This window comes from Epinephelus lanceolatus, chromosome 5 (genome assembly GCF_041903045.1).
Source record: "Epinephelus lanceolatus isolate andai-2023 chromosome 5, ASM4190304v1, whole genome shotgun sequence".
Classification (NCBI taxonomy): domain Eukaryota; kingdom Metazoa; phylum Chordata; class Actinopteri; order Perciformes; family Serranidae; genus Epinephelus; species Epinephelus lanceolatus.
In genome coordinates, this window is record NC_135738.1 from 23,684,207 (window position 1) to 23,707,225 (window position 23,019).

At 39.5% G+C, this 23,019-nt stretch overlaps 1 long non-coding RNA gene across 1 annotated transcript in view; it reads right to left on the bottom strand.

Moving 5' to 3' along the window:
- LOC117249540 (uncharacterized) overlaps window positions 1-22,092 on the bottom strand; it is a 110,485-nt gene extending 88,393 nt beyond the window's left edge. Inside the window, exons 1-3 of the long non-coding RNA XR_013491670.1 lie at window positions 21,909-22,092; window positions 20,592-20,672; window positions 18,391-18,458 (exon numbers count right to left, since the gene is read on the bottom strand). This is a non-coding gene — a long non-coding RNA (uncharacterized LOC117249540). The remainder of the gene's footprint in view (window positions 1-18,390; window positions 18,459-20,591; window positions 20,673-21,908) is intronic.
- Between the last annotated feature and the right edge of the window lie 927 nt (window positions 22,093-23,019).

Sequence of the window (23,019 nt, forward strand, 5' to 3'; positions counted from 1 at the left end):
ACACAGACACATTGTTGATCTCTATATCCAGTAATTAGTGTAAATATCCCAACACAGTCTAACCTGCGTATGTCTTACAGAGTTGCTGCTCTGAACTACCAGCTCTGTTTCCCAGAAATTACATTTTAATGCAACTAATTTGAAACAGCAAATACTTTTTAAGGAAAACGAAATGAAGAGGGAGTTATGTTTTCTGTTAACATAATAAGAAGATGTTGCTAATTGACATATCTGGCAAGTTGCAAAAATGTTGATATTAAGTGTATCTGAAAACTGTTCACTGAAAAAGTATTTCAGTTATCAGCAAAATGTTTACTAACAACATATTTCAGTTGTTTTCCACCAAAGCAGGCAACCCTGCAATACAACATCCATTTGTAGTGACTACAGAATCATTTTGTATTACCTTTTCCTTAAAGAAATGTGACTGAAATCAAAGCTTTACAACCCATACTCATCCTTTCATGTCAATATGACACACAGCTTGGCGCCTTCAGTGTGTAATGGCGCCTGATGGCATCAGGGGGAAATATGGTCAGACAACGGATGTTAAGGGGGCGAGAAGCCTGGGCAGGGTGGGTAGGAGGGGTGGTGGATGAGTCCAACAGTCACTGACTGTCACCCGAGAGGCCAGTGTTCTCTTTTGGTAAAGCTTTATAGCCTGAACCTAATCACGTGCTTTTGTTGCCTAACCCTAACCATGTGCATGTGCTGGTCTAACTTAACCACTTGTGTTTGTTGTTGAAGGAAATTTGCTGTGTTGTATCGATGTAGTGCATTTACTTTGAAAGAGACTGTATGTTAACTGTACATTTCCTGTGAAAACAGAAGCATATTTTGAAAAGACACAATGCATGTAACAGGCAGAAGTTGACATGACATCCAAGAACGTCGACAACAGACGAACCCAGGCTACCTTGCACCAGTGTTTATTTTGACAGCTATTTTAGATTTAGTCTTAGTCTTGAGACAGAAATGCTTTGTCACATTTTAGTCATTTTTATCCTTTATAATTTTAATCTAGTTTTAGTCGACAAAAATTCAAAACATTTCAATCATTACTTTTAGTTGTATAAAACTTTAATTTAGACAAATTTTTTATCCAGCTGCAAATAATTTCTGCACATTTACACACTCATTTCTCCAGCAATTTTTGACAGGTTTAAGGTGTGATCTATGAGCACACACTCACGGATCATCATTTGAAAAGCTCAACATCCCTCTATTTATGCTCTCAAAAACTTTGACACCACAAATAACTAATCTGAGACAACTAGAATTTGTACCCAGGTTCATTGTAAACTCTGACTTATTGATATCACTGTTAAGAAGCAGAGAATTAATTTAATCAAAGCCAGCTACACTCACAGATAACTGAGCCTCCAACCTGCCTGTCAAAAGCATCAACTCAAAAACGTTCTCTAGCCCGGACTGAGTGGAGACCTGTGGAGACCAGATGTGAAGTCCCATGGCAGGTGGCTGCTTGCTCTGCTGCCATTCAGTGGCTAACAAGCGGAGCTAACTGCTAACAGTAACCACTGTAACTAATAAACTCCACAAATCCATTCAACAACTCCACAGTCAGACACACACAGCTGATTATTTACTGCTGAATTATGCTCACAACTCGCACTAACTGCTAACTGATGCTGCTCCGGTGTGAGGGTTTTTGCTGGCTAGCAAAACATCCTGGCGCAGACTATTTACTGGAGTTTGCCAGGCTGTCGCTCATGCAGCATTTTAAGATAATTACAAGCACGGCCGTTCTCAGCTTTCAGTGTCTGATAGTCCACCACTAACATTTTTGTCACGTCTCATCATAAAACAAACATAGATTTAATCTTAGTCTTTATTATCAAGATCTATTTTTAGCTTGTCATCATCTTGTTTTCATCACAGACAAAAGGTTGATGAAATTTTTTTGTCATAGTTTTCTTTATAAAAATGAACACTGCCTTGCACATTATATGTAAACATGGAAAGTCCACGACCAAGCTACAATATGTGACAAGGTCGGAGTGAGAATGTGTTGAACCTTCTCCAAATTGCTTATGTTGCCTATCCCTATGGCAGGAGTCTCGATGCAAACCTAAAGTTCTGATGCCAAAGTCCTGCACTTTGTATGTCCACCAGCTTCCCAAACCACCTCCTTCCAAAGCTAACGTAGTACATGAATAAAGTGGGGATTTTTTTACCGGAAAGAAAAAGCTGTCTCTGAGCATAAACCAGGCACTGAGTACATTGCCACAACAATGTAATTAAGAAAGCAGTTTGATAACAAACTAATTTCTAGAAGACAGGGTTGGAATTACAGTAAACTAAGAACACCAACAATGAAATTTGCAAAATGACTTAGCTATAAGAGTAGTGGCCAATACATTTATGTAATGAACCATGTACACTGGCAGCAAACCAGACCAAAAGTTTTGACATCAGGTTAAAACATTAAATGCAGACATCTAAGTTTAGTTATACAGCATGATATAAAAGTTTTAAAGGCATGATGTGTTTTGGGGATATTGCTGTCAGTGGACAGGAGCATGGGAAGAAAAATCCAGTCTTAACCAAACTTCAGTGTGATGTCAGATTTTGAATGGTCCAGTAAACCCTGCTTCTCTCTGACCCAAAAATAACTAAGGGTGATGTAAAATGCATATGGGCTGCTCTTCCAGCTGCAGAAGATCACATACATGTTCTCAGTAAAGGATGACATCAGAGATCTGGAAGGAACAAAACACGTCTGTCTTTGGACAGGAGGCTTCAGGCTGCTGGTCTCGGAAAGTGAGCTAGTTTCCCAGATGCAGGGGGGATATACAGAGCACCACTAAGGGACAGTTTAAGTAAAAACTTCTGCAAAACTCATCATTCATTGTCATATATGGCTGAGGTAAAATCCACCCTAAAACGTAGACTCCTTTCATGTTCTATCATTGAACGTTTACATTCCCACACATAAGACAGCTATCCCATAAGCTTGCAAAAAGAGGGGCAAGATTTCAAGATTTCAGGGATCTCATTAAACCCTACCCTCCACATACAGTCACATACAATTATACAGATGCTCCTTGGAAGAAGGTTTCAAACTGAATAAGATGACACAAAATGTTTAAGAATGTAAACTCAGAGCTAATGACAAGGAGCATAGCCTCCCTAGTACAAGACAGTAAAAACATACTACCGCTGCCCATAGAAAGCTACGAATCTGCAATATTGGTGATTCTCAATTTTTCAAATTAACTGTATTGTTAAATATTCCTGTGTGCATTGTGCTTATTTTCAAGCCAAATAAATTAAAAAAAAAAAAAAAAGTATTTTGTGTGTTTCTCAGTCATAGAAGGTTAAAATGTGTCTTGACTACAGGTATACAGATACTCATTTATATTTTGATTATGAACTGTACTTTCATCAACATCAGCTCTTACTATTTGAATAATGTGTTCTGTTACACAAAACTTATAGTACTTTATGTTAGGAAATTATGAACTTAAAGGTGAAGTATGTCAAATTTAGTGACATCTAGTGGTTAGGCTGCAGATTGCAACCAACTGAATACCCCTCTGCTCTTACCTTTCCCTTTCCAAGCATGAAGAGAACCTAGGGCTGCCTCCAGGTAATGTAAACACATGAAAGGCACTCTCTAATGCCAGTGTTTGGTTTGTCTGTTCTGGGCTACTGTAGAAACATAGCGGTGCAACATGCAACTCTGTCAGAGGATTGCTGCCTTTGAAGATGTTAAGGGCTCATTCTAAGGTTATGAAAACACAACAACTCTGAGATTGAGAGGTGATTATGCACTGATGGAAACAGAATTATATCTATCATATTCCATCATATTCGATTTCTGCCAATACATCCCCCTTACCCTAAAACTGCCCCTCTGGGTCAATGAAAACTGGGAGACTCAAATAAACCCTGTAACTGACAAACATACTTGGACATCTTTGCTGCTCTGATGACATATTCATAAAAACTGTTAAAAAAAAAACACTTAAGTAGGGCTGCCCCCTAACAGTCAACCAAACATAAGTCGACCAGAATGGTCATTAGTCGGCAAGATTTCATTAGGAGTTGCTTAGTCCCAGAAAAAGGAGCTGCGCCTTGTCAAAATAAATCAAAACCTAAATGACTGGACTGTGTGGGAATTTAATTTGACAGACACAGGAAGTGGCCACACTCAGCAGTCAGACAGGAGTCACGTTACAAACCAGTCACAGTCGTCAGATATCTTTCTCTTCTTCTGTAAATATTCAGTCTGATAAATACCAAAAATATCTCTTTTTAGTGCAGGGCTACTCAGGCCTTACACCTGGACAAGATGTCAACACACTTCAAAATAGCTCAGGTAAATAGGCTGTACAATACTTGCTAAAGTTTCTTAGCAACCTCAGACGCAACCTGCTGTCATGCTCTTGAAAGCTGGCACAGAAAATGCACAAGAGTAGTGTCCAGTGCCTGACTTCGCATTTTCCAGGCGGTAAAAGACGCGGCATGTGTACGGCCTCTAATTTCCAGGGCTGGTACCTGTGGTTATTCCGCAGGCTAGTTAATAACATGTCGGGCAGGAAATCCAAAGTGTGGGATCATTTTGAGAAGGTGAAGGACGAACCCAAGGTGATATGTAAACTCATCTTCATTGGTCGACTACAAACATGACGTATCATCTGAAACATGGAAGTAGCTACATGCCCATTAGCCACTTAGCATAGTCATTACTGCTTTGCCGACAGCGTCATTAGGCGGCTCGCTCAGTGTGTGATGTGCACTTGTAGATAAAATATAGTACAGTTTTGTATTTCTCTGTAACGTAGCACAGTGTTAACATGTGACTGATACTATTCTTTCTCATACCTTGAACTCAAACTGTAATATCGTAAACATGCGGGGACTAGTTGACTAATGACCCAAAATGACGACTATTGGTCAAACAGGAAAATTCTTGGTTGAGGGAAGCCTTACACTTTAGAGATGTAATACAGTGTGTCTGAGCCATCAGACAATCAAACTGATCAATACTACAAGTGTTTTTTTTTTTTTTTTCAGCAAATCTGGCAGACAAGTGCTTACAATTTCCCAACAAGCATTAATATTTCATCAACAGAAAAGTTGAACAAATTTAGCTTACATTTAATAGTACTTATAGGAGTACTTTAAAGGAGTCTCAGAAACAAGGTAATGACATCAAAATGGCATCATCACTGCCATTAATGGTGTATGTATTGATTTAAGCTGCATACAGTTACAATATGTATGGTTATAATGACAAACTACCGCCACATCTCACATTGACAAAACTAAGGATATCTGATGAAAGTAATGCTGATCTGGTGCTACTAAGACAATGCAGTTAAAAACGTACATAAATAAATAAATAAATAAATGAACTGAGATATCCCAGCTCCTGTTAAGTTGCAGACTATTTACCTAACCAAGCAAAGCTGACCCTCTGTTATAAAGTTCATAACTTTGAGGAGACATTTTTTGGACAGCTCAGATTTCACGAGCAGTGACGTACACCAGTATATTTAAATATGTCTGTGCCAGTTAAAGATATTGACTTTTGTTGTGTGCTAATTTCTTATAACAAAGCATTATGATGGAATGCAGAAAAAAAAATCACTCTTTTCCAAAACAAAAAGCAGAGAACATGCATTTTTTGTTGTCAGTTGCCTAGCAACATCGAACCCAATGTCCCAAGTCGGAAAAAACTAACTTGCAAATTTCATAGCTATATCTGAAAATCTCATAATGCAATCAGATTTAATCGTTTATATACATAGCTCCCAAGCCTACAGTTAGACACACAGTGTTAACCTCGAGATAGACTTGCTTCTTCTGGGAAGATGCACTATTTCACACAACAAAGACCACTTAATAAATGAGGGTGTTGTCTAGACCCTCCGTTAGGAACTGTATTGATCACAAAATGAGATTCCATCACATGACGGCAGCTGACCTGAGCCAATCAGGTTCACACACGTGAGCTTCCTGTAAACCGTAAAACAAACAGCATTATGCAATGTTGAGAAAAAAAACACACCCTTATGAGTTTTTCCATTTGGAAAATGTTCGAGGCAAACTGCTCAATAAGCCACAATAAGTGAGGGATGCATTAGGAATAAATTACTGTACACGTGGAACAGCACAAGCACTGCTTTCTGCCTATCAGAGCTGAATCTCAATATTCACCAGCTGGACACACATTTTAAGTACCTCATTGTGTGCATGTGGCAAAGTCATTTTCAGATTCAGTATTCACCAGCAAAAGGAAGAAGAATAGATTTTGACTTTTTTTTATAGCTCCCATTGACTGTGTATGACTGGTAAGAATTTTAATTAAGGTGCTGTACTAGTTGTGGGATTTTAGCTTTTTGACTGTGCTGGACACAAACCACAGAATGAAGCTCCACTTTTACACTGTCATTCTGTTATATCACTATTTGATATTTTATATACTCAGAAATATTTTTATACAGCAAATAATATACAAATAATTTTGTTTTAGTCCTTGTACTTCTGAATATTGCTGAAGAACACAGAGCTAACTGTGTTCATTGGACCATAGGCCAAAACCTGAGGTCACATCATATCAAGTCAATTTATTTATATAGCCAAATATCACAAATCACAAATTTGCCACACAATCTGTACAGCATATGATACTCTCTGTCCTTAGACCCTTGATTCAGATAAGGAAAAGGCCCTATGATGTTTGAGCTTGTAGTGTGCAGTCGCCTTTCTAAACTTGTTTTCCAGAGACAGCCCAGTATGGTTTCTTATGGGAGAGTTAGTGAGAGCCATTGAGAGGCAATCATAGAGTAAATACAGACCAAACAAACAATTAGCTGAAACCATAGACTGTATGGAGGAAGTGGATGTAGCCACCATGACGTCACCCATTGGTTTGTGAACTACCGTTTTGAAGCCTCAACTTTGGCATTTTGCCCATCACCATCTTGGTTTTTGGAGCCAGAAGTGACCATATTTGGATCATAGGGTGGAGCTGTGGAGAAGTGAGGGGTGGATCTGACTGAGAACCTGTGGACATTACAAACAGTGGTAACATGGTAAAAGTTGTCAATCGTAAAGTAGCTACAACTTAAAGCATACCCCACTTTACTGTCTATGTTACTCTCAGCAGGACCATAATTTACGAAATGAAAATCGTGCTGTATTGAAGAAGGCTTGAAACTAGTGATCAAACTCATGAGGAAAGTGTCTACTGCGGTAATAAATCAAGTGAGTAGTAGGGCTGGGTGATACGGAGAAAATCAAATATCACAATATTTTTGACCAAATACGTCAATACCAATTTTGCGACGACATTGTGGGATTGACTATTGGTGCATTAACAGAATATTCACACAGTGAATTTTTCAATAAACAATCAGCAGTGCAGATATAATGACTAGGTGGGTAAAGGCAAATAGTAAAACAGCTGAAATTGCCTGGTAAGTTCAGAAAATTATATCAGTTACTGTAATGCAATAGCAGCCTCTAAAACCAGGAAAAGACAACACTTTGATATCCAGAATCTAAGAAGACATCGACATCCAGTCTTATATCACAATTGATATAATATTGATATATTGCCAAGGCCTAATTAGAAGCAGGGTCATTTTCTCAAAGACTTCTATACAGTCGGAGTTCTGTTTGCAACCAGTGGAGTCGCCCCCTGCTGGCCTTTAGAAAGAAGGCATTTTTAAGGCGCTTCATTTTTCAGACAAGACGATAACCCCTTGGCTAAACCTTTTTATAATGCACGGGCTGTAGGATAAGGTGATGACTCTAAGTGGGTTTAGTAGTGCTAGCAAACCTTTCACATTACATGTAATGTTGATTTAATGTCAAGCGTAATGAAGCTTTCCTAAGTCTGGAAAACACAGAAAACAAATGGTCAAGCTAGCTACTTAAGTACAAGCAGAGATACTGGAGACAATGTCAGTATAAATATGTAACTGTCATGTGCCAGAGGAAAGACCACGGACTCGTTAAAATCATCTAAGTGACCCATTGCCGCGCTAACCTGGCAACATGGAGGGAGACACTGCACCGGTACTCTACTTTTATCAGAACAAACAACAACAACAACAACATATCATTCAGCTCTAGACACAATATGTGATTTAGCATGACACTTTGACTTGAACCTGATGCTTGACGAAAGCTCAACGAGTGTCCAATAAGGAAAAGTTTGGAAAAAATTGTACAAATATACAAAAGTCTATTGGCAGACTGTGATGGCATTTAATGATTTAGGAATATTAATACCAAATTTTATGTCAATCCTGTCTATTACTGTTGAGATATCTGCTCGGGACTACTGTGTTGAATGGAATATTGAAAAAACAATACACTGATTTCTCTTCTGGCTATTTTACAGGCTATTTTGTAATGATGTTGCTTAATGTGTTTCTATAATGTTTGTTGCACATCAAAGATCATTTTTATTTTTGTGATATCTTGGAAAGACATAGAATTTAATGACCTACTGAATACTTTCCCGTTGCCATCTGTGCTCTCAACTCCAACAGTTAAAACTAAAACACTGCCATTCTTGCACCTCAGCTACTCATTTTAGCACTTTATTATATGTACTTTTTATACCTATTTATTACATTACTGCCATTCTTATGTCTTTTATAACTGTTTTATTGTCCTGTGCTCTTGTCCGTTTTGTTTTCTTTTATGTACACCATGAGATTGCTACCTCAATTTCGTTGTTTGCTTGACTTACAATGACATAAAGATTTGAATTGAATTGAATTGAATTAAATCATCATAAGTTGGGTTTTCATCCAAATGTAGCGCAAATTTTAACTGTATTTTCATAAAAAGGGCAAAAGTAAATGTGAAGGTATGCAATTTTCTCTCCAATACTGTTATGTGAATATTAAGAGCTGGTACATTGAGATAGGCAGTAGTTGGCGCTACTTCTCCAGTCAGGTGCCACTGACGAGATGTCGTAACTAAAACAGCACCAGTTCAACTGAAGGAAAACAATGGATGTGCTATATTCGAGAGCACACACATGAAAATATGGAGTTTTGTATTACTATTATTATAGCTATGCTCTCTTGGAAATCTGTTTCCTTTAGTTGCATTTACATTTATGAATAGACCAACTTTTCCATCTCCCCTAAGCGAAAAAACTTTTTTTTTGTGATATTTCAAGATTTTTTAAACATTTTTGCAGCTTCCACTCAGTTTTTTTTTAATGTGCCAATTAAAAACGTACATCAAAAACAGGTGGATGGAAACACACCGTCTCCATTTATGCCCCCCTTAATGTATTCTTGTACCAATTTCAACCTTCAAAATGTCACAGTTAATAAACTATGTCTAAAATATGACAGAGGCAACCGAAAAAATATAGCTTCTTATTGTGAGAACCTTTCCTGTCACAGACTGGGCTTTAATTGTGAAGAACCAGTATGATTCCAGTCACCAGTGAGACAGAATGTCAGATCAGCATGTTTTTTGTGATGTTGCTTTTAGTTCTCTAATGTGAGTCCATGCGGCCAGACTGCTCACAGACTTGGCCGCTGGCTGAAGCCAATTGTCTGAGTTAGGCAGCAGAACACAAGACTCCCCACTTGGAAAAAGGAGGCGAAAACAGTGGAGGAGTTTCAGCAGTCAGCCCTCAGACAGGAAGACTCTAGAGGAAACACCAGAAAGCCATTAACTAACCACAGTATTATGGTGATCTATTTGCTGGAATGGGCTACAGACAGCTAATGAACAAGCCTTAACCCCCCCCCCCCCTCGCTCTCAACCCACCACCCATCACACACGTATCGCACACACACACACTGAGGAGCAACACACACTGAGAAGCAATGCTGAAAGAGCTCTTGCTTGTACAAAACAGCGTGACAGATCAATGCCTGATTCCTAAATCAAGGGAAAAGGTTATTCTGTGTCTCACTGGGATTCCACTTACTATCCCCCTATATCTAAGACACTCCCATACCCATTTAAACCAAACAAGTCCGACCCCCCCCCACACACCAAAAAGAACGCACCCACATCTCCTAATTAAGAGTGAGGCGGTGGGGCTTTTTGTGTCTGTGGTTATGCTTGCAATGTTAGTGTCTGGAGTGTGAAAACAGATCTGATGGACTGGTGCCCTCAGCTCTCCCTGATCAGGCTCCAGCAGGTATCCCCCATGATTGACAGCTCACAGGTCAGCCGCCCATCTCTCAGTCTGTTAGAGGGTGGGCGGTAAAGAGATTTGGAATGCCTGGGACCCTGATTGCTTTATTGCTCGCCTGTCAGAACCATTGTACAGCTCTGTATTATTAGGGCTCGCCATCTCTCACCGTCTGGAAGGTGTCGCGTCTCAGCTCTGCATAAAGAATCACCACTCCATTCAAAATCCTCTTTCTTTTTGGCTGAAAGGAAGAAAGCACAGATTTTTCCACAGAATCTCCTGTATTGGTTTGTCAGATAATGCAACACAAGTGTCTCTGGGGAATGGTTTGGATGGCGCTGCTTTACACTCGAATGCAGGAGATTTGAGATCCCATTTGGCAATAATTTATCACAGTGATACCAACAATAGTCTTTAACATTATACAGGAATTACTCTGACGTTACTGATTATGTATCTAATCATGTTGATTTTGTCATTGCTGTGGTGTCCACGCCCCTGAAACATAAGGAAACAGCAAGCTTCTATATTTTGCATTTTGCTTTTCCTAGGGTTGTTTTACTTTATGAGCCAAAAAAGCCATTTTCATGAAAACCTGTGATTTTCTGGTATAGCTGAGACATGAAACTAATTTTGCAGGACTGCAATCTGACATATAATGCATAGCAATGCACACATTTTAAGGGATGGTGACTTAAACATTAAAATATTTTGTGTATTTTAACACTGGTATTTAAAATAGCCCATGCTTTCATGCTGCTAGAGCTGAGATGAACAGAAAATTAATCAGCAAATGTATTTTTTCCAACTATAAATACCAAATTCAAGCATTTAAATTGTGAGGGTGTGCTGACAGCCATTTTTTTTACTATTTTGTGACATTTTATAGCCCAAAATTTATCAAGACAACAACAAATTACTAATAATGAATCATTAGTTGCAGCCCGGGAAACACTAACTTGTTTTACCCTGGTATTTTTTAAAATTTCACAATGGCGAGCTATATTATCTGTGATTACAAAAGGTGAAATAGTTTTAAATTAAACACATTTCTTTAACAATAAAAACGCTGTGCACCAAAGCTGTGAGTCGGGGCATGTCCAAACAGCAATTTCACTGTATTGTCACTTGCTGTGGAAAAAAAGTATCCTTATGATGATATTGCAATCTAATTATGTTAATTTCCTTTTACCCTTTACCTCCTCAGCCAGATGTTTCTATTTGACTAACCAATGAGAGAATAACAAAGTACAAAAGTACAATATAGTCAAAAATCCCCCATATTGTCTCAACATGAAAGGGTAATACAGGCAAAGGAATTTTTTGAATATCAAGTGAGGTAATGTTGTGAAAAGTGCGTCCTTCTCTATAGTTCATCCCCACTGGAACAAAGAGCCTCCTCCAAAGCTACAACAGCCAAGTAAACAATGTCTCTACACAAATCCCTAGCTGATTTTTTTTCCCCGTTATTCCCCGAGCCGAGATGACAGACTGGCAGGTTGTTGAAGGTCATCGGAGCAGTGGCTCCTGGTCCCCTGGAGCCCAGGTGATGGCTGGGCCACATCCCCAAGTGCTCTTGATGCTCTAGGCCACAGCAGAGACAAGCCCACTGGGGTGCCACGTCGCCGTCTCCATGGAGATGAGGCGACAGGCTGGCCACGGCTCAGGCTCACACCTTTATGGTCAGCGGCTCGGCGTCTCTGAGGAGACTTCCCTGCCTAACAGCAGTTGCACAAGAGTTGTGATCACCACCCCCACCACCACAACTCCCACCCCAAAACCATTCACCCTCTCTTTTTGTTGTCTTCTTTAAAGCAAGTGCAAGCACAACGCAGAACGCCCCCCCCCCCCCCCCCCAACAGTCCAACCCTCCTTGCCCTGGCAGTGCTACCCTTGTGAGGCCTGCTGGGAACAGTGGTGAGATGTTAGATTAGACCTTCAAGTCTGGGCAGGACCTAAGAGGGGATGCAACGCAAAGGGACTGCCCACTCTGTCTATGGCTCATGCTCCATTATGGTTTTATCTGAGGGTGTGAAACTATCATTCCCAAATGCTGTCTCCTTTAAGATCCTCTCACAATTGGCTGCTGAAGAAAACTGGCTTGACTGGCTCAGTTTAGCGTCCCTGTTGATCGTAGTTATCATGTCTCATTAGACCAATGACATTTGACTGATAGCTGAATATCACATGCATACTTTCAAATGCATACATCCCCGACATGCAGCTTTCATGTTAGTGATCATATTGATTTTTAAAGCGTTATTGTTTCTCATTGTGTACGTATGTCCTAATCTGAGAAATGAATGATAACCTCTTCATCACTCTACCCCCTGAGTGTTCTTACTGGAAGCCATATTGATTTTGTTAGTCTGAGAGTCCTTGCATTGCCTGGCCTTTACCTCAGGGACAAATCTAATTGTTTATCTCTGGACAGACTTCTGCCTTTACTCCCTTCTGTCTCATTATGTGCCAAGATTTGTCAAGTCAAGTCTCTCCACACTCTCAAATCTCGCTTTACAACATGTCGTTCGGCAGAACACTACAGATGGCTTACTTATCAACAGACCCTCCCACATGGAATGTTACAAACATGACAGCACAACACACTTGCAAAAATATACACAAACTGACATACAATGTAATCACACTCTGGAGACACGATTCCACACACCGACACACAAAACATGAGTCACTTTTTTTTTTTTTGTGAAGAAACACTGATTTTTCATATCTTTGTGCATGCTTTCTTGGAAAAAAAAATCACAAGAAACTATTGTTTGAGATCTACCATGCACTGTGCTGCAACAGTTACTATTTCTTACTACTTCAATAAAGACAATGCTGTAATTTTTTTCTTATTTCTGTTCAGGCTCATCACAGACGACCAACAGCACAACAATATGACTGACAATCCTCACTAATTCAGATGCAACTGGTATTTTAACCAACTGAGTCAAGTCAATGGACAAATTTGCCATTAGTTTAATACTGCAAACGCTGTAGGTGTGTAGCCCAGTAGATGAAGTGCATTATGTCAGACTAACTCAACTGTAATTACACGACACATACTACCATCCCAGTTTGGCCCACATTATTCATCATATTGCAATAAAACCCTTATGAACGATGAAGTCTCTGACTACTGCAGAGTAAAAATGCCCTGTGACAATCTACCAAAATACTGTATATGCAAGAAAGTCTCAGGCAATTCGAACTCAGAGTCTTAACTACTGTAGAGTACAAGATGGGGTTACCACTTCTGGAGATGCCACACTCATGTCAAGATGGGTTCTTAAAAATCAAGCACCAAGAAAACCATGTGTAGAAAGACAAATATCAAGTGAGTGAACAAAAAGACAATAAAAATCAGATCAACAATTTCAAATAGTGCATTAAATTTGCCTATAGTTAGGACTACAATCCGAAACATGCCATTTTAAAATGTATTCAATTTTTCTTAATTAGGTCCCAAAAGTCCCAAAATCATTGAGGTTTTACAGCACTCTCAGAATAAGCAGATTATTACCTGCTTAAGAGCTGTAAAGCTGTCTGTGGTGCAAATCAGATAAGTGCTAGTTTTTTTAAGTTCAGCATCATTTTAGCTTCTTCCAAGTTGCCTACACAGTGAAAACCTCATTACATTGCCATACACAACAACATTAAAATGTCAAAACTAGTGTCTGCACATTTAATAAACTCAACAGTTGACTAACTCAACATTACGACAAAATATTTTAGTGATTTTAGCGACCACTTCTTTGTTTTCTTATCATCTTTGCCTTCTCACCAGCTCTCCAAACTCTTCCAGGCCATTGGAAGCCCTTGGTCAGGTTTTATCAGTGAGTTAACTCCAACGAAGTAGGCCAGATCGATAAGCACATTCTCAGAAAGGAGCCAGAGCAGAGAGAGTTAGAGGCGCGGGGGAGAGAGGCGCGAGAGGCAGGGAGCAATCAGAGAGCTATGGATGTGTGTGCCTTCAGGAGTGGATCGATGCTCTGACAGGAGCCCTGCTTTGTTCTCGCACAGTGCTCAGATGTTAGGCGTGCTTAACATGATTGCTTAAAGGTTTTTGTTTGCCTACTTGTGTTTTTGTTTGTCATTTTGCTCTACTTATAGTATATCCTGCTGTCCCTTTTGTTATCAAGTTAGATAGGTGGTTAGGTTGGCTATCTTTGGTCTCATTGTTTCTTACGCGGGGATTTTTTTTTCCCTTCTTAAATCAGCAGGGGGTTTAACTTGCATTTTACTCTTTCGAATTTTGACAAATTTCTGGGCATGGATAATGGCCAAGTCTATTACTGAGGGCAAAAACACAAACAAAAAAATGCTCTGAATAAAAAATGTCTAAAAAGTGATGATTAACAATAACCTAAAGCATGCCTTTGAACTTATAAAAAAATCAAGTGAGGAATTAAGCATTAAGAGAGACTTTGGTGCCCTTCATGCTTTAAATATGAGGACTGTTTGCTTTCGACAAATTGGTCTTTGACATCCCTTGTCATGTCTCCAGTTCCAAGGAATTTTTCATCATTACAAAGCTGCATTCTTTATCCTTACGCCACATGGCCACCCAAACCGAGTTAAGCACTTTGCCTCGCTAAATACTCTGCCAAGAATTACTTCTAACAAGAACTTGGGTGTGCCTGCTTCTTCACAGAAAGGTGTTGACCGCAAAGGACAAGTAGGTGTCAATAGATCTGCTCTCAGCGCCTATGGGACGTTGAGACGCATGAGCTCTTTTCCAAGGCTTAATAAGATAGCACAGATGCGCCCTTGTCTGAGCACAGCCCTGCGTCTCATTGTACTTTGGCCTCCCAACCCTGCCATTGCAAGACCTCTATTGCATTGGCTGCATGAGAGGGTCTCATTAGGACAGACAAACGAAAACCGGGGTCAAGGTATATAAAGGTAGCCACAGCTAAGGAGCATGCCTCTAAGATGAGCTGGGAGCTCCACCACGTCCTAAGGCCACCCCTGCAGACCTCTGGCCCTCCCCATCATGACCTCCAATATCTACCATTATTTGATGAAGCAGAGCTTGATAATTATTTTGCGTGGTTGAAGAAGGGGGCACAGTGTGAAAGGAGTGTCTCACTCTAAGGGAAAGGATAGTAGGGGATGACAGAAAAAAAGAAAAAAAAAACTAACAAAAAAAAAAAAGATCAAAAGCAGGCCTTTCGCTTTTCATGCCTCAGAGGCTCCAAAGAGGATAAGGAACAATTGGGCCCTGGGTATCCTGTCCTCTCTGGCAATTAGACTCAGCTGATGAAGTGAAAGGGATGAATGGCAGGGTTCAAGGCCTTCTCTAGGATTCACACAACAGGGTGTGTTTTTACCTTCTTCTCCTTTATCTTCATCTCCCTTTAGAGTGGCAGAATTGCAGCTGAAATATTTCCAGATGAAGACAATGTAATTCAAGGTGCCAAATCTTTAGCATGGGGGCTGATGAGATTGAGGAGGTGTGAGAGGAGCAGAGGGGCACAAACAGAGTTGTATGCAATCACATTCATTCTCAAGACAGGGCACAAAGAGATGGTCCTGTGTGTTTATAAGACATTTTTATAATGTTTAAATCATATTTTTATCAGCATCATCAACAACTATTACATGTTGCACTGCAGGTAGTGTATTGTGTTCAATAGGACGAAGCAGATGCATATGACAATTGTTCATGCAGATAGTGCACAAGTTGTACAGAAACATACCTAATTGGTCCGTTTTTGTTTTTCAACAACTGAACAAACATAGTCAATGTAACTGACACTATTTAGTTACGAGATTATGTATAAAATAATATAACATATAGTGCATTTGAATAATGAAATAAAACATTGTCAAAGTTCAGGCTTGTTGTTAGGTGCCAACTGTTATGGGTTGCTGCTGTAAAAAATGGCCAACAATTACTAGCACTGAGACAAAAATACAATCTACATACGTATTGCTTCCATTCAGACAAACAGTAAACTATAAATACAGAAAATGAGCCAGCAAAAATATGCAGCGCTTAGCAGCAGCAAGCAGGTTCCATAGAAATCTGACTCCTTCATATTTCCACTTTGTATAATCCTTGTATAATATGTATGAGCTCTATCACCCTTTCAAAACGTATGCAGTTAATGCCAATTTCTTGACAGTACATATAAATTATTTATTAAACTGTAGCATTAACAGCTTAAATTAAATGTAGAGTCAAGTTCTCCGATGTGGAGGAGCAAGTTTTACCCTGACACACAAAGTCAGTTAAATCGGCAGAGCTGCATAAGTGAACTGAAGGTAAATAAATACCAGGCTGTCTGTATTCAGATGCAACACGGAGGATGCTACAAGCAGTCACGCCACAACCCAACTGATATCAGAAACATCACACTGTTTTCAAGTACCATATTTTCCACAAAACTGCTCCCACCCTGGTATGACCCCAAAATTAAGTTGTACACTTAAACAATTTCATTTTTAGAGTGAATTGCTGCACAAGTGTAGATTTAAGTTGCCCCTATACGAAATGCATCGACTTCCAAAACACTTGCTGCCATCGAGTTATCGTATATTTCACAGAACATTTCTTACAGTGGCCATGCCAGTAAATGGGCCCCGAGGCTTGAACGCTCCTGCCACACTGCACTAAAACCTTAAGATGATTAGTGATATTCTTAAAACCTAGCCCACTGATAATGTGTTTAAAGAAGCGATACGGCTTTTCCAAGCTTTGAGTTCAAAGTCTGAGAAGCATGGGGTCAGAATGCCAATGGGCTAAACAAAGAGTAGCCAAAATGGGCTTTGGGGGATTTGAAACTTAGGCCCCTGAACCCCTTTGATCAAAACAGAGCTACGGCCATAGAAATACTAAGTATCAAGTGCCTGGGACTGAGTTGTTGCCAACGAATTGAGAGTTTGGCATGTAGGATGAGACACTGATAGATCAAAATAATGGTATAGTAAGAAACTGGGAAGTATGAGAACAGTGTAAAGTCAGGGTTCCAACCAATGACCAACATCCAGGACAATTTAAGGTTGTTTTTTGCCACCGTTTCTTCTTATGGAGCCAAATACTTCCTCAGCACTCATCGGCACAAACACTACCTTAACATTTCTAAAGCAAGTTGTACTGTATGAGTCTTCTAAAACAAGAAAGGCACAGAAGTACAAGAGTCTAATCTATAGTTGTTCAGATGTTTCAATTTCTTGTCATTTATAACTAAATCTTTGGGTGAACCTTTTCTAAAATGTATTAAAAACTGATGACATATGAAGACTAAATGAGGTGGTAAAAGTATCTTTCTTCACCATCTGTTTTAAAAGGATGATATGTGGTAACTGGAAATATTCAACTGGCTAATTAGTTCTACTTTGACTCTCAGCAAGTGTCCTGTTTTAGTCAGTGTGCTTGATGAAACAAACAAGAACAAAAATGATTCAAACTCAAACACGAACAGATTTGCCCGTCTTGAGCAGCCTCAAGCAATTAAGTAGGCATGTTTTCGTCTTATTCTAATAATAAATCCATTAAGTAAGAGAGAATCCAACTGCGTTCAAAGTTATTATTACCAAATTGACAATAAGGCTAACAATGTAACCTGACCAAATGTACAGTGCGATTAATACGGCTTTTTTCTTAATGTCAAGATAGCTGAAGTCGTTAAATGAAAATGGGAAAATAATCTCAAATCATAATCAATCAAGAACTCAATTATGCGTGTTTATTTTCATCCTGTCAGTTATAGTGTAACACCTCTAGGAAGCTACATTAACAACTGATTAGTGCTGCAGACAGCCATAATGACAAATAGAACATATGATGGTGAAGTCGATTAAATTGGGAGAATTTCAATTAGCCTATGTGAAGTCTTTGAATATTTCCTCTCAGCACTTGTAGTTAGCTCATATTTAAACAGTTATTGACATGTTTCCAGCCCACATCAAAGGGTATTCAAAGGGTGCAGTGCGAGCTACACAATGTAACCGGTGCATCACAACAACGACACACACTGTAGTCAAGTTGGACTGTCTGTAAATACAACTGAAGGACATAAAGGTGCAGTATGTTTGGGAGAGCACAGCTCTAACTCCAATAGTATATCATTCTTTTGTTAAAGATAATAATATCACTGTCAGGATACAATGGAATCTCTGCTGTCCTATATTTCTATTAAGATTAGTGAAGTATCAGACACACTACTGTTTACTACGCACCATTGTATCAAGGCTTTCAGCTGTGTTTTTTTATGCATTCCAGCACTTACCTTTAATGCCTTCTCTTGCTGTTTATGTTTACTGCCTCTTTGTTTATGAAGCAATCGAGCATCTCCAGCTGCAAAAAAACACGACTTATCAGAAGATTCATGGGGCCAAATTGTCGCAGATAGGAGGGAAAGCTAATTATTATTTTCAATATTTAACCGTTTGGTTTATAAAACAGCAGGAAACAATGAACAATCACAACTTCCTAGTCCAAGTCCAAGGCGATGTCATAAAGTGTTGTGTTTTGTCCGACCAACAACCCAAACCCTGATGATATTCAATTAACTGAAAAATAAAGACAAGGAAATGCAGCAAATTCTCTTTTTTGAGAAGCTGAAACCAATAAATTTTTGGAGTTTTTGCTTGAAAACTGGTTCAGGTTAGCGTGTTATCAAAATTGTTGCAGATTAATTTCCTGTCAATCCATTAATCAACTAACATAGACATAGAAATAATACATAAGGAACTGTACCTATCATTTAAGTATTTAAACTGGTCATTTTTGTCTTGAGGACATCTTCAATGAAATCCGTAATAATCAACTAAAAACTCCATTCCATTATTTAGTCCATTACCACTGTCAGATCCCTCCTGATGACACAAAGCGATGGGATGCACAAAATATAATGGGTATCTTGTTTTAATTGTTCAAATTTTCCCTCGTCTTTTTTTTTTTTTTTTTTAAAAGGTGACAGGGCCATTACTCCAAAGTCACCACTTATCAGCAGTATCGCTGAGGATTAATGGTTTCACTTGTGCTAGTAAGAAATGTTTAAGTTGTCCCGATTATCAGTGCAAGAAAAAGAATAATGGTTATTTGTCATTGTGTTAAGCAGTGAGAGAGACTAATCTAACAAAACACTCAGTTACGAATGTGATTAACCCTGTCTGCTGGGACTGAGTGGGGACGTGCGCTGGACTGTGCACAGCAGTGAAGCCACTGTCTAAAAAGGAATGCTTGCCTTCTCAAGAGCTGTGTGACACTGGTTCATAGTTAAATACTCTAGCAGCAGCTATGCTGTTGTGTGTAAGACAAAAACTATGCTAAATGAAAGGTAGTAGATGTTAAAAAGGAGCTCTCGCAAAAGGGGAACTCTAACCTTGCACATACTGTCTGTTAATTCAAACTTTAATGAAATATTTTCCATATTATTCCCAATAGTTTGGTGCTGAACCAGACTGCAACTGGGTGAAATGACAGTGACCTACAAGCCAGGAGATAAAAAGGTGTCCTTTTTACATACTACATAGGAAAAATTTATATAAAGCTTGGAAAAACAGCGGTGGAATATCAAGGACTTTAAGTCAAGTCAATCAGTAAAAAGCATTCATTCAAAGAAGAAACCATCAAAAAGAGAGAACAAATTGGAGCTGAATATTGCACAAGAATGGCTAAACATTTACCAAATATGACAAATGAAAGAAAAACCGTAAATTACAATGGCAAAATAAAGATTTAGAATTTAAATTTAAATTGAGACTTAGTTTGTTTGCAACAACAGCAATTACCACCAGCAATAGCTGCCATACTACCCATTTAACACATTTGTCTTGTGAAGGATTTTTTTTCCAGCAGTACAGTCCCTGAAGCTTTTGTACTGGTTGTGCTGGCTTGTTCCCGCTCCAGTAATCTCCTACATTATTTTCCTTGTCTGTCACCTTTATAGTATCTATTAGCCACTCTCTACTATCTGTTTGTGGGGCATTTTCTCTTCCTTTTCCCCATGAATGTTTTATATATTGGAGGGAGAATGATTGTTCTTTGCAATGAGGCCAGCGCGTGGCCTCAGTAAGACAAATTGCTCCAGAACGTCTAAATGGCAGTCAATGATAACTCATTGTAAGGAGAGTAAGTGACTTCCAATGGAGTGGATAGGGGACAGAGAATAATGGCAGAGCACAGGTGAAAAATAGATGTTTGGCTCGGTGTAATTACTCCATTAGGGGGCTCTCTGTTAATCTACCGAACCACAGCAAGTGTTTTTACAGCGATGAGGAGGTGACGGGCGAAAATGACTGCAACTGGACAGAGAGGAGCCCCGCTACCTCCCCAATCACAACACACACTATGAAGTGTTTACTAATGGACAAATGTACTCCCAGTCTGCGCTCTCGGCAGCATCCCACGAGCTACTCCAGTTACAAGTAAGTGTGGTGATAGATGTATTGACGAAGTTCATCATTGAGCTGACATATTAATTACCTGCAATATGGTCCCGTGCGTTCAGAGTGCTTTAACCTCCTCTGTCTCAATTGTGCACTGGGAGATGGATCAGCTGTGGGCCTGTTAAACATGAAAATCTGGGTTAGAACAAAAAAAAAAAAAAAAAAAAAAAGGGACAAAGGAAAACCCACCCGCTGGAAATCAACACCCCCATTCTGCTGATTTTCCAGACAAACATAATGATAACAATTTTTTGACCATTTGGTGTCTGCTGCTTCCGCCTGTGGCAATCTAGACAAAAGGAGCCTGGAAAAAAAAGGCCCAATATGGTCTTAAGAGTTTACTCTGACCACACAATCTGTTTTCTTAAGTCAACTTTTAAAACACTGCTATGAGCAGTGCCCACAGCTTTATCACTGAAGCTCAGATTGACCTTGCGTTCACCTTTATACTATTTCCCATCTGTTTAGGTTCCACCCTAGAATCCATCCCAGTTGGCTGTAGGCCCACTTTGCATCGGGCTTTCTCTGTGGAACCCTGAACAAAACCCTGTAGGAGCAAAAGACTCTCTGTTCGGCCTATTTCAGAGAAATTTCAGCTTACATCTCGGCGTTTCTTTCGACGCCCGACGAGCCTACTTGGACTTTTCAGGCTGTTTCCCCCATGTGCAACATAAAAACAAGAGATTTACCCTTCTTTTACTGAGGCTTTTCACTTGACTCCAACCAGTGGAGTCCTCCAGCATGTTGCAGAGCTGACAAGAGGGTTAGAGAGATGTGGTCAATTCTGCACATCAGTGTTTTAAAAAGGTAAACCTTGAATATAATATGGCTAGTGGGGCTGATAGGGAAAACAGGCACCGATATAAACAAAATAAAGTGATTGAATTTGCAGAAAACGAGTCCATTCTTGTTTCTTAACACTTTCACTTAACTTGCATTAGAGTTACAAGTGAATTAAGGCTGTGCACATTTATCTGCATCCTTGGTTGGAGCTCTGCAGACAGAAATCCTCACAGCAGCTCATTAGAGGAGAGAACTGACCTTCAACTAGGTTTTGAAAAAAAAAAAAAAACGTTGAAAGCTATCAGCAGGCAGGTGTACATGGCTCAAAACATACAAAGGCACCAATAGGGGAAAATACAAGGCGTCCAGCTGGACAATTTTCACTGCCCCAAAAGCTACAGGTTGCGGTAAGGGGACTTCAAATGCTAAGGACAGTGAGAGGTGCCATTATCACTCAGTGCTGAAAACGAGCACGGTGACCCGATTAAAGCGAGAATTTCTGGGTCACGGTCTTGTTTTTCAATGCTTAATTTGTCTATCGATAGTGACACGGTCCGTGGCTTGCACCTACCTGTAATATTATCTTTCTAAAAGTCGTGGTTCAGACAGGGCCCTTGTCATTGTAACCCTACACGGGGTGTGCGAGCGGATTGGCCCTGCAGCGTGTTGCAAGGGAGGAAACGCCGGCTGGCTCTGCTGGTGCAAGTTGCGGGCTGCGGCGCCGCTCAGTGGACACTCCGGTTTCAGGAGCTCCTTCTTCCTCTCCTGCCTCTGTAGCTCTCACGGCAGCCAACCTTCCGGGCATGCAAGAAATACACAAACTCTTTTTCAAGTTTGCAAACCTGAACTTTTTTTTGCTTTTTTCTTTTATATATTTTTTTAAAAGAATATATCTAGTTATTTATTTATCTATTTTTGAGTCAAGACTTTTGAAGTTGGATTGTTAGAGCGCACAAAGGAAAACACTTTTGTTAAGCATGTCATCGAAAAACATAGATAGATAGATAGATAGATAGGTAGATAGATAGATAGACAGATAGTCTACAGGGGTCTGCCTAATATTAACTGTTTTAATGTACAATTATGTGATGCTGATTGCAGAAGTTTTATGTTTATTAGCTTTTTTAGATAATCAACTATAGATAATTATGCTGACATGTCCCTGGGTGTCCTCACTTGTAAAAGAGAGCAGATAAGAGCATGCCCTCGCACACCAACACAAGCTTTTCCAAACTTTGGTGTGCTCTATAATGTTTGTGAATATTATGTGTCTCCAAATTATAACAATTAGACCTTTATGCATGCACCATTTCTGGAGAACCAATCTAAATGTGACTTCACTCTCAAATTCAAGCACTTGCTTTGTCTACATGTGCACTCATGAATATGCAGGGATACCACGGACTTACACATTCTACTTCACCTGAGCCGAAACCAGTTAGCTTGTTTTGGTGGCCTTTGGTGTACGGCAACAAACAAGTTCATAGTGTCTGTGGTCCAGCCTTCTCGGGGCTTCCTTTGCATCAGACACACTGCCCTTCATCTCATGCTAATGTAGTACAAAAAAGATATCTAGCTTTAAAGACATGGCAGTCAGTTAAAAAAGGCTGTGCTTAGTGTTTGAAGCCATAAATGTGACAGAAGACTTCAAGAGGAAGACCCAAGACTGGCAGTCTAAAGAT